Consider the following 11,040-nt stretch of genomic DNA (forward strand, 5'->3'; position numbering starts at 1 on the left):
AGTTTTCTCCTATCACAGCCATTAAACTCTGTAACTGTTTTCTTCCTCTCTAGCAACTGAGTTAGGAAGGACACCTGCATCTTTGTAGTGACTGGGTGTTATTGATACACCATCCAAAGTGTAAAGAATAACATTTTCACCAATCTACCAATTGGTGCCCTTTGCAAGCCATTGGAAAACCTCCCTGTTCTTTGTGGTTGAATCTGTGTTTGAAATTCCCTGCTCGACTGAGGGACCTTGTGTGTGTGGTACAGAGATGAGGTAGTCATTCAAAAATCATGTCATCATTATTGCACACAGAATGAGCCCAACGGACTTATTATGTAATTTGTTAAGCATATTTTTACTCCTGAATTTATTTAGGCTTGCCATAACAAAGGGGTTGAACAGTTGTTGACTCAAGACTTTTCAGCTTTTCTTTTCATTTTTAATTAATTTGTAAAAATGTCTAAAAACATAATTCCACTTTGACATTATGGGGTATTGTGTGTAAGCCAGTGACACAACATCTACATTTAATCCATTCTAAATTCACACTGTAAAACAACAAAATGTGGAAAAAGTCAAGGAGAGTAAATACTTTCTGAAGGCACTGTAAATACTTGGGTGTTGTACTTGACCACAAGCTACAATAGGAAAGTGTACTGAGCAGATTTATAAGAAAGGACCGCAAAGGCTATACTTTTTTTGAACCCAAATACTACCAACATATATGGATACATATATGAATATGTTATTACATGGATTATTAACTGGGGTAATTTTCAAGAAAAATAATTATCAAAACATCATTAGACATGTACATAATGTTATCTGGAAAAAAAACACACACCAAAAAACAGACTTTAATAAAACTACAGTTCATTTCCATATTCTGTAAAACAAAATATATATTTTTTCCTAACATAAATGTGCAGCTTTTTTCCAAAGTACAATCCACATTGACTGATTTAAAATCATTTGATTGCAGTATCATTTAGTTTTTAGAATTTTTAAGTAAATACAATTTTTTTTCATATTTAAGTTGTAAAAACAATTGACATTTAAAGGGGCAGTACACAAAAATGCCCTGGACCCCCACTCTACTGCTTCCTTGGATTCCGCTCCGAACCTGCTTACCCTGCCCCTGCTCCCCTTGCCCTGGCTGCAGCCTCAGTTCCTGGTTCCCTGCTACCCCCACCCCCTGCTTTTCAATAAATACCTTGGTTACCTTATTGATGTCTCTGAGTCTACACTTGAATTCACCTGCTCCCAGGGGCGGAAATCCCGGGGGGGACGGGGGGGACACGACCCCCCCCATCCTGGGAAAAATATGATTTGTCCCCCCCAATATATCACTGTAAACATAACTATGTAATTTAAATAATATTAATAATACGCAATGAAAGCAATTGTGCTGATTATAGACACTTAATAGCGCGTTTTTAAGTTTCAAAAGATTGCGACCCCCCACCCTTTGCCTCACAATGGTTTGATCCACTGCCAGTTCCTTAGTTGGCAAGGTAACAGAGGGTTCGTGCCCACTGTCTGAAAAGCACTCAATGCACGTAACTGACGGGAGGTTCATCCAGTCAATCGTGCCATAGCAATGTTTTGTTTTATGTTGGCAGGGTTCACACACACCCTAGCTGAATTTGCAAAGCTAGCGCGCAAATATTAATTATTAAGCTAGCTAGTACCTATTCCATTTATGTGGCGTCGTCAAAGATGGAATCTTTGCTATCGTCAATTTATTCCAAGATCAGCATGCAGATGATGTAAGTTAGTGCTTCAAAGTCCCTGTGATAAGGTTAGCGATAAACTGAAGTCCAAACTGAACAGAACTACACTCTCTTCTACCATTGTCTTAAATATATTTAATGGTCTCGTTGCAAAAGCTAAATTGTCGCAAAGGGAACTTTTATTTATTTATTTTATTTCACCTTTATTTAACCCGGGTAGCAAAGATTATAGCAAACACCACTGAAACGGAATTGGTGCTCCCTAGCTTTGCAAATTCAGCTATTGTTGGAAGCCAGCCAATATGAAACAAACTATTAAAATTACAAAAGGTTGCAGCATATGTTGTGTAAATGGTGAACTCATAAAGCTGTCAACTCTTGTCACTGCAATCAGTTTCACATTTGCTAGCTACCTTTTTAGATCGAAAGCCCAAATAGAATGATAGAAGATAAGATGATAGAAGCCCATCTCCTACTGTAAATAACCTGTGTGTGTGTAGCCAGCCAGCCAGCCAGCCAGGTAGAAAAATGGCAGAAAAAAAAAAAAGACGGACATCAGAGTATTTTTCAGTACACCAAAACGCAAAGTAAGAACCCTAGTAGCCTAATATCTCAAAGACTAGTTGATAAAATGTTCATAAGAAAGAAATGAAATTCTAATGGAAATGTTTCACAATGATGTCATTAGGCAGAGCAGGCAACAGATGGCACACAGACAGCAGAGTTGGGGACAGACTGGCAGAGACAGGGAGTCTCAGGTAAGTTTGTTGAGTCTTTGTTTGGCAACATTATGAAAGGTTCTCCATTTTTTTTACTTGTAAAATAGGAACATAATTGGAAAATGCCATGGATGCCCCCACTCTCAACTTTAACAAATCTTAGTTCAGTCACCAGTTTAAGGCAATGGTATTGCTGTTGTGATTAGTTGTGTAGTTTTGGGTACCGGTAGTTAGGAGTACGGCAAACACCTTATTTCTTTGGTTCCTCAATATACATTTACCATATTACAATGTAGGCTATGTGTTACAGCACTACTTTTGGTGTCCCCCTCAGGACTTGCTCTTGAGAAAATGTCATGTAATTGTCCCCTCCAAAGTTGATATCAGATTTTCACTCCACCCCGCGTAACAACTCCCCTCGGGCAACGTTACCAGGCACCAGGGCACAAAAGGAATAGAGCCAAACAGTCCACGTCCCAGTAATGCTCCTGAATGTTTAAAGCGATCAAGTTGGACCAGTGAGCTGGCCTTCAGTTGACATTGTAGTTGACTGATGTGTATGTAGTGTACAAATTAATCATTGATCACTCATGAACTGCACTTTTTCTACCTGTATTTGTCTGTATGTTTTTTATGTATGCACAGAGCCGCAAACAAAATTTCCCCACAGGGATAATAAAGTCATCATCTAAACAGGTATAAATTGTATACATTTGTACACCAAAATTCTAAATGTTAGACTTTCAATATCTTTTTTTTTGGCATACAATATTTGTAAAATGTGTTCTACAACTTATGAATGTTGGCTATACACCTACGTAGGACCTGAGACAAACTTTGTGATTTTCAGGACCTTGGATTGTGTGTAAGAGTGTTTGTGCATGCGTATGTTTCTTTATGCTAAGTGAAATGAGGGCTAACCAGCTATGACCTTGCAGTTGGCTCTAAGAACAGACATGTTCATTTGCTGAACAAAAGCAGCGAGGCTAGGAAGAAGTCATTTGAAGTGAACATGTGGAGGATCAAAGGGCCACTGATCAATACTTCACACTCTGTGATCTACCATCATATCCTTGACTGGGGGCTTGAACACACACACACACACACACACACACACACACACACACACACACATTCAACACAGCAGGAGAGAACCAGCACCTGCCCAGGGCTGCCAATCGAGTGGCACAGTGGTACATGAAAGGATGTAACCCCCAGCGAAGGGTCACAGCCATCACAGCAGGCGCATCCAACAAGAAAGTTACATGTCAGTCACATATAATTTGAATTTCCTTTTTCACATTGCTTCTTGAGATGTAGAGATTTGATTAATCATTATACTTTTTCAATATCCAACATTTTAGGTTTAAGTCCACCAACCATTTGTCATAACATGAAGGAGTTTAATCTTTTTTATCACCTTTTCTTATTCTGGCGTACCTGTGTGACTCACTAAATATGCGAGTGCATCCCTTTTGAGGAAAGATTCATCAAACCTGCAGCAGAGACAAAACCAAAACCTTGACACATGATGTCCTTTCAAACCTTTCCAGAATATGTCACTTGTGTGATACCGATTCTGTCACCATTCAACCGATCGGTGGCAGCAGTAATTCTCTCACGCTGTAAGACCCTAGGCTGCTTTCCAAATGGAATCCTATTTCCTATATAGTGCATTACTTTTAAACAAGGTTCTATGGGCCCTGGTCAAAAGCAGTGCACTAAATAAGGAATTTGGTGTGATTTTGGATGCAGCCCTTCCTATTTAAGCCCTCACCATAGATATCTGCTTATCTGCTATCAGACACACTCTATACAGTCAGGTTGTCATGGATTAGCCAGATGAGCTAAAGAGGAACTAAGCAACTGAATAACAATGAGACTCGGCTGCTGTTGTGAGTTGCCCCCTCCCCTGCTGACACTTGCAATGACAGGTCAAGACCCTTGGGTAGATAGATGGTGGGTTGGCTTTAACTTGTATAAAGAGTGTCATGTACCCTCTCATACATCTCAACTACTGATGAGGATTTTTAAACCTCTGGAGCTCGACTTGATTCAGTGTTTCTGTATCAATTTCTGCGGTCTCAATCACACCCCAGGGCACATTTTTGTTTTTGCCCAGCACTAACGTGCCTGATTTGACTGATCAAGATGATTACTTGAGGCTTGGGGATTAGTGCTGTAGTGTTAATGCTGGGCGAGATCAGAAATGTGTACACCCCGGGGGTCCTCCAGGAATTAAATGAGAAACATTGGTGGAATGAATGGATATCTGTTAGAAAGAAGATATCTCTCCCTATGTCTCATCTATCCACGTCTCACTTACAGTGAGTATACCCCCTTGCCCTCAGAACAGCCTCACTTCATTGGGGCATGGACTCTACGAGGTGTCAAAAACATTCCACAGGGATGCTGGCCCATGTTGACTCCAATGCTTCCCACAGTTGTGTCAAGTCAGCTGGATGTCCTTTTGGGTGGTGGACCATTCTTGATACACATGGGAAACTGTTCAGTGTGAAAAACCCAGCAGCGTTGCAGTTCTTGACACAAACCGGTGCGCCTGGCACCATACTCCATTCAGAGGCACTTAAGTCTTTTGTCTTGCCCACTCACCCTCTGAATGGCATACATACACAAACCATGTCTCAATTATCTCAAGGCTGAAAAATCATTCTTTAACCTGTCTTCTCCCCTTCATCTACACGAATTGAAGTGGATTTAACAAGTGACATCACCTGGATTTACCTGGTCAGTCTATGTCATGGAAAGAGCAGGTGTACCTAATGTTTTGTACACTCAGAATAGAATACGCTACCTTTAGACACTAATCCACCACCATGTCACTCCATGTCTATATCACTCGCTGTCACCCGTCGGCCTGTTTAAGCATCAATCAAACTGTCAATCAAATGTGAAAATAAATTATGCAAACCAGCACAGTATGGTTCACCCCATAGGGCTCTGGTCAAAAGTAGTGCACTTTGTAGGGAATAGGGTGCCATCTGGGAAAAGGCATACAAGTCTATGTATGAGAGGGGAGGGTAAAGGCAGGTGCTCTACCAGTGAGCTCAACCTTGCACCTACCTTGCAAAGCCCAACCAAGACCTGCCTTCCCCCACTCTCTTCCCCATCTCCTCTAGTAGCTTCCATAAAGGAGCAGCTGCTTTACCCCCCCCCCTCTTGTTTCCCTTCCCTGATCTCCCTTTCTCTCTCAAACATGCGCGCGCACACACACACACACACACACACACACACACACAGACCAATGTCTCATCCTCTGTGCACCCTGTTATTCACAGTCTGCAGGACCTCTTAGAAACATGCCCGGAATTCATAGTAGTCTCCAATTCCTCTAAAAATCCCCAAATGTCCCTTTCTATTCCTGCTCGCTGCCCCTGATTCTATTCTACCCGACTGGCATCCTCCGGAATGTCGGCAACATTCTGGAACATTTCCAGACAGAGAGGTAGCCCACTGGTGGCCACAATTCAATCAGTGTGTTCCTTGAGAGAAAGAAAATCATTCCTGGCTGCAGCGATAACTTTTAACTTATTGGACCGTGCTTCTGAAAGCGACTTGGCCGCCCAGATCCATAGGAGTGAAAGGAAATCGTTAACGGTTTTGACGGATCGTTTGAGGTTAGCTCATGCGTCCAATTCGATGGCACGGTGCGAGTGGGGTTGAGATTCTAGAGAGTGCGCCAATCTAGCGACGAAAGAAACAAGCCTTATTTGCCTGTTCGGCTCAGTTTTTGGTTGTATTCCATCAAGGATTCGAAAAGTAAAATCAATCAATGTGTGTGCATGGAGGTGATTTCACGTTCTAAGAATGTGAAAGTCACAGAGCAACAGTAGACTATCCATCCCCCTCTCCTTTAAAGAATATAGACTGTCCTCGCTGCCAGACTGTCATGATTTGTTTTCATGGCAATAAATTACCTCTCTGACAGACACACCATGGCTGCGTTTACACAGGCAGCCCAATTCTAGTATTTTTTTTTTTCACTAATTGCATCGTTTGACGAATCAGATCAGCATTTTTGCCAATAATTGGGAAAAAGATCAGAATTGGGCTGCCTGTGTAAATGCAGCCTATTACTGCTAGTCTTGGCGTGGGAAGAAGCAGTGATAAGATGTCCAGGTGTATGCAATGCACACAGTGTACGTGTGAATCTAGCTTTATTATACACACTATTATACACTGCTCAAAAAAATAAAGGGAACACTAAAATAACACATCCTAGATCTGAATGAATAAATAATCTTATTAAATACTTTTTTCTTTACATAGTTGAATGTGCTGACAACAAAATCACACAAAAATAATCAATGGAAATCCAATTTATCAACCCATGGAGGTCTGGATTTGGAGTCACACTCAAAATGAAAGTGGAAAACCACACTACAGGCTGATCCAACTTTGATGTAATGTCCTTAAAACAAGTCAAAATGAGGCTCAGTAGTGTGTGTGACCTCCACGTGCCTGTATGACCTCCCTACAACGCCTGGGCATGCTCCTGATGAGGTGGCGGATGGTCTCCTGAGGGATCTCCTCCCAGACCTGGACTAAAGCATCCGCCAACTCCTGGACAGTCTGTGGTGCAACGTGGCGTTGGTGGATGGAGTGAGACATGATGTCCCAGATGTGCTCAATTGGATTCAGGTCTGGGGAACGGGCGGGCCAGTCCATAGCATCAATGCCTTCCTCTTGCAGGAACTGCTGACACACTCCAGCCACATGAGGTCTAGCATTGTCTTGCATTAGGAGGAACCCAGGGCCAACCGCACCAGCATATGGTCTCACAAGGGGTCTGAGGATCTCATCTCGGTACCTAATGGCAGTCAGGCTACCTCTGGCGAGCACATGGAGGGCTGTGCGGCCCCCCAAAGAAATGCCACCATGACTGACCCACCGCCAAACCTGTCATGCTGGAGGATGTTGCAGGCAGCAAAACGTTCTCCACGGCGTCTCCAGACTCTGTCACCTCTGTCACGTCCTCAGTGTGAACCTGCTTTCATCTGGGAAGAGCACAGGGCGCCAGTGGCGAATTTGCCAATCTTGGTGTTCTCTGGCAAATGCCAAATGTCCTGCATGGTGTTGGGCTGTAAGCACAACCCCCACCTGTGGACGTCGGGCCCTCATACCACCCTCATGGAGTCTGTTTCTGACCGTTTGAGCAGACACATGCACATTTGTGGCCTGCTGGAGGTCATTTTGCAGGGCTCTGGCAGTGCTCCTCCTGCTCCTCCTTGCACAAAGGCGGAGGTAGCGGTCCTGCTGCTGGGTTGTTGCCCTCCTATGGTCTCCTCCACGTTTCCTGATGTACTGGCCTGTCTCCTGGTAGCGCCTCCATGCTCTGGACACTACGCTGACAGACACAGCAAACCTTCTTGCCACAGCTCGCATTGATGTGCCATCCTGGATGAGCTGCACTACCTGAGCCACTTGTGTGGGTTGTAGACTCCGTCTCATGCTACCACTAGAGTAAAAGCACCGCCAGCATTCAAAAGTGACCAAAACATCAGCCAGGAAGCATAGGAACTGAGAAGTGGTCTGTGGTCACCACCTGCAGAACCACTCCTTTATTGGGGGTGTCTTGCTTATTGCCTATAATTTCCACCTGTTGTCTATTCCAATTGCACAACAGCATGTGAAATTTATTGTCAATCAGTGTTGCTTCCTAAGTGGACAGTTTGATTTCACAGAAGTGTGATTGACTTGGAGTTACATTGTGTTGTTTAAGTGTTCCCTTTATTTTTTTGAGCAGTATATTATTTTTTTACATGATATGTTACGAATTCAATTCATGCTATGTGTTATGCATTTGTTGTGCTTAAGGTCCGGGAGTTTATCTTTAACTCCATCAGGAGATACACATTTATATTTGTATTCATTGAGGATACCTGCCTTGGCAGCAGCTACTCTTCTTGGGGTCCAGCAACATTGTGTCCTGTCTGTCAGGTAGTTTTCAAACCAATTGCATGCAGCCTGATCCAGGCCAATTTCAGACAACCTACGAATGAATAATACATGGTCTACAATATCGAATGCCTTCGACAGGTCAGTGAAAAGGGCAGCACAATGCTGCATTTTATCCATACAGATTGCTCTACCATTTATCACAGGGCTGCTCATTTCTCCTAAGTGGAGATTCTCTTTTCTCCCTCACTCACTTCTCCATCCTCATTTGAATTCCATGCTGTCACTGTCACTTGTCCACTCAAGCTTAACATTGTTGTCATCTATCGCCCACCATGTGCCCTTAGATAGTTCCTCAATGAGCTTGACACCTTGATAAGCTCATTTCCTTATGATGGCTCACCGCTTTTTGTACTGGGCGACATCGACCTCCCAACTTTTGCATTTGATTAATTTCTTTCCAACTCTCCATACCTTTTTTGACCTCACCCTTTTCCAGCCCCCTCCCACTCACAAGGCAGGCAATACGCTTGACTTCATCTTTAATAGAGGCTGTTCACCTACTAATCTCACTATAACTCCCCTCCAGGTCTCTGATCACTACTTTGTTTCCTTTTCTGTCTCTCGTTCCTCCAACCCTAACCACTCAGCCCCTACTCAGATGGCCATGCTCCATCGAAATCTTCGCTCTCTCTCTCCCCCACTACTCTTTCCTCTCCTCTTCTATCCTATCATCTCTCCCTTCGCTAAATCCTTCTCCCTCCTTTCTCCTGATTCTGCCTCTTTGACTTCCCTTTCCGCATCATATGACTTGCATTATTCCCTTTCCTCCCTGCTGGCTCGGCCCTCTGCTGCGTGGCTGAGTGACTCATTGCGAGCTTACAGAACAGGGAAAATTGAAAAAAAAAAAAAAAACTTCTGGAGGACCTATCATCCTTGTTTAAACCTAGGGTGGCGTAGTATGACAGTTGTGAGACTTTTGACAAATGTGAGGCGGTAGAGAAATAAGTGTAGCCGATCCTACGCCACCCCAGGTTTAAACGAGCATGGAGAGCTCTGCCTAACATAAACTACCGTTCAAAAGTTTGGGGTCACTTAGAAGAGTTCTTGTTTTTGAAAGAAAAGCACATTTTTTATGCATTAAAATAGCATCAAATTGATCAGAAATACAGTGTAGCTTCATTAAATAGTACCAGCAAAACACCAGTCTCAACATCAACAGTGAAGAGGCAACTCCGGGATGCTGGCCTTCTAGGCAGAGTTCCTCTGTCCAGTGTCTGTGTTGGCCAGTCTGAGATATGGCTTTTTCTTGGCAACTCTGCCTAGAAGGCCAGCATCCCGGAGTTGCCTCTTCACTGTTGACGTTGAGACTGGTGTTTGCCGGTACTAGACACTCTAATGTACTTGTCCTCTTGCTCAGTGGTACACCGGGGCCTCCCACTCTATCTATTCTGGTTAGAGACAGTTTGTGCTGTTCTGTGAAGTTAGAAGTACACAGCGTTGTACGAGATCTTCCGTTTCTTGGCAATTTTTCGCATGGCATAGCCTTCATTTCTCAGTACAAGAATAGACTGATGAGTTTCAGAAGAAAGTCTTTGTTTCTGGACATTTTGAGCCTATAATCGAACCCACAAATGCTGATGCTCCAGATACTCAACTAGTCTAAAGAAGGCCAGTTTTATTGCTTCTTTAATCAGAACAACAGTTTTCAGCTGTGCTAACATAATTGCAAAAGGGTTTTCTAATGATCAATTAGCCTTTTAAAATGATAAACTTGGATTAGCTAACACAACGTGCCATTGGAACACAGGAGTGATGGTTGCTGATAATGGGCCTCGGTACGCCTACTGTATGCAGACATTCCATAAAAGATCAGCTGTTTCCAGCTACAATAGTCATTTACAACATTAAAAATGTATACATTGTATTTCTGATCAATTTGATGTTATTGTAATGGACAAAATATTTGCTTTTCTTTCAAAAACAAGGACATTTCTAAGTGACCCCAAACTTTTGAACGTGGTCACTTAAAGACATCCTAAAATGGATTAAATTGTTTTTCCCCCTTATCAATCTACACACAATTCTCCATTATGACAAAGCAAAAACGTCTTATTTTTTTTGTTGCAAATTCTTGAAAACAAAAACCGGTGAGATGTCTGATCTATCATCTCTGGAGAGACCTGAAAATAGCTGTGCAGCGACGCTCCCCATCCAACCTGATGTGTGGGAATACTTTCCGAATGCACTGCACATGCAGGTATTTCAAGTTTTGGATTGAGTAGCAACATAAAAAAGTCAACAACAGGTTGCAAGTTTACACGTTTTATTTTCTCCTTCACCCATTAGTCAAAACCTCAGACTTCTCTCTTTTAATCCTTGTCAAAGGACAGGGAGCACACAGGAGAACACAATGAAATATACAAACAAACAAAAACGGGTGCAGGGTCTAGGGAAGCACTACCTAAACATTAATTCAACTTAATATCAAGATAAATCAAATATATGATTTCAATTTAGACAGTCAAAAACTAACAACCAGCCACATGGCAACTTCCCTCTTACCTGTACCTTGCCCCGGGCGGCAGCCAAATGTGAGGAGGTAGAGAAATAAGTGTAGCCGATCCTGCACCACCCCAGGTTTAAACAAAAGCATGGGGAGCTATGCCTAACATACAGTA

This window comes from Salmo salar, chromosome ssa15 (genome assembly GCF_905237065.1).
Source record: "Salmo salar chromosome ssa15, Ssal_v3.1, whole genome shotgun sequence".
Lineage (NCBI taxonomy): Eukaryota > Metazoa > Chordata > Actinopteri > Salmoniformes > Salmonidae > Salmo > Salmo salar.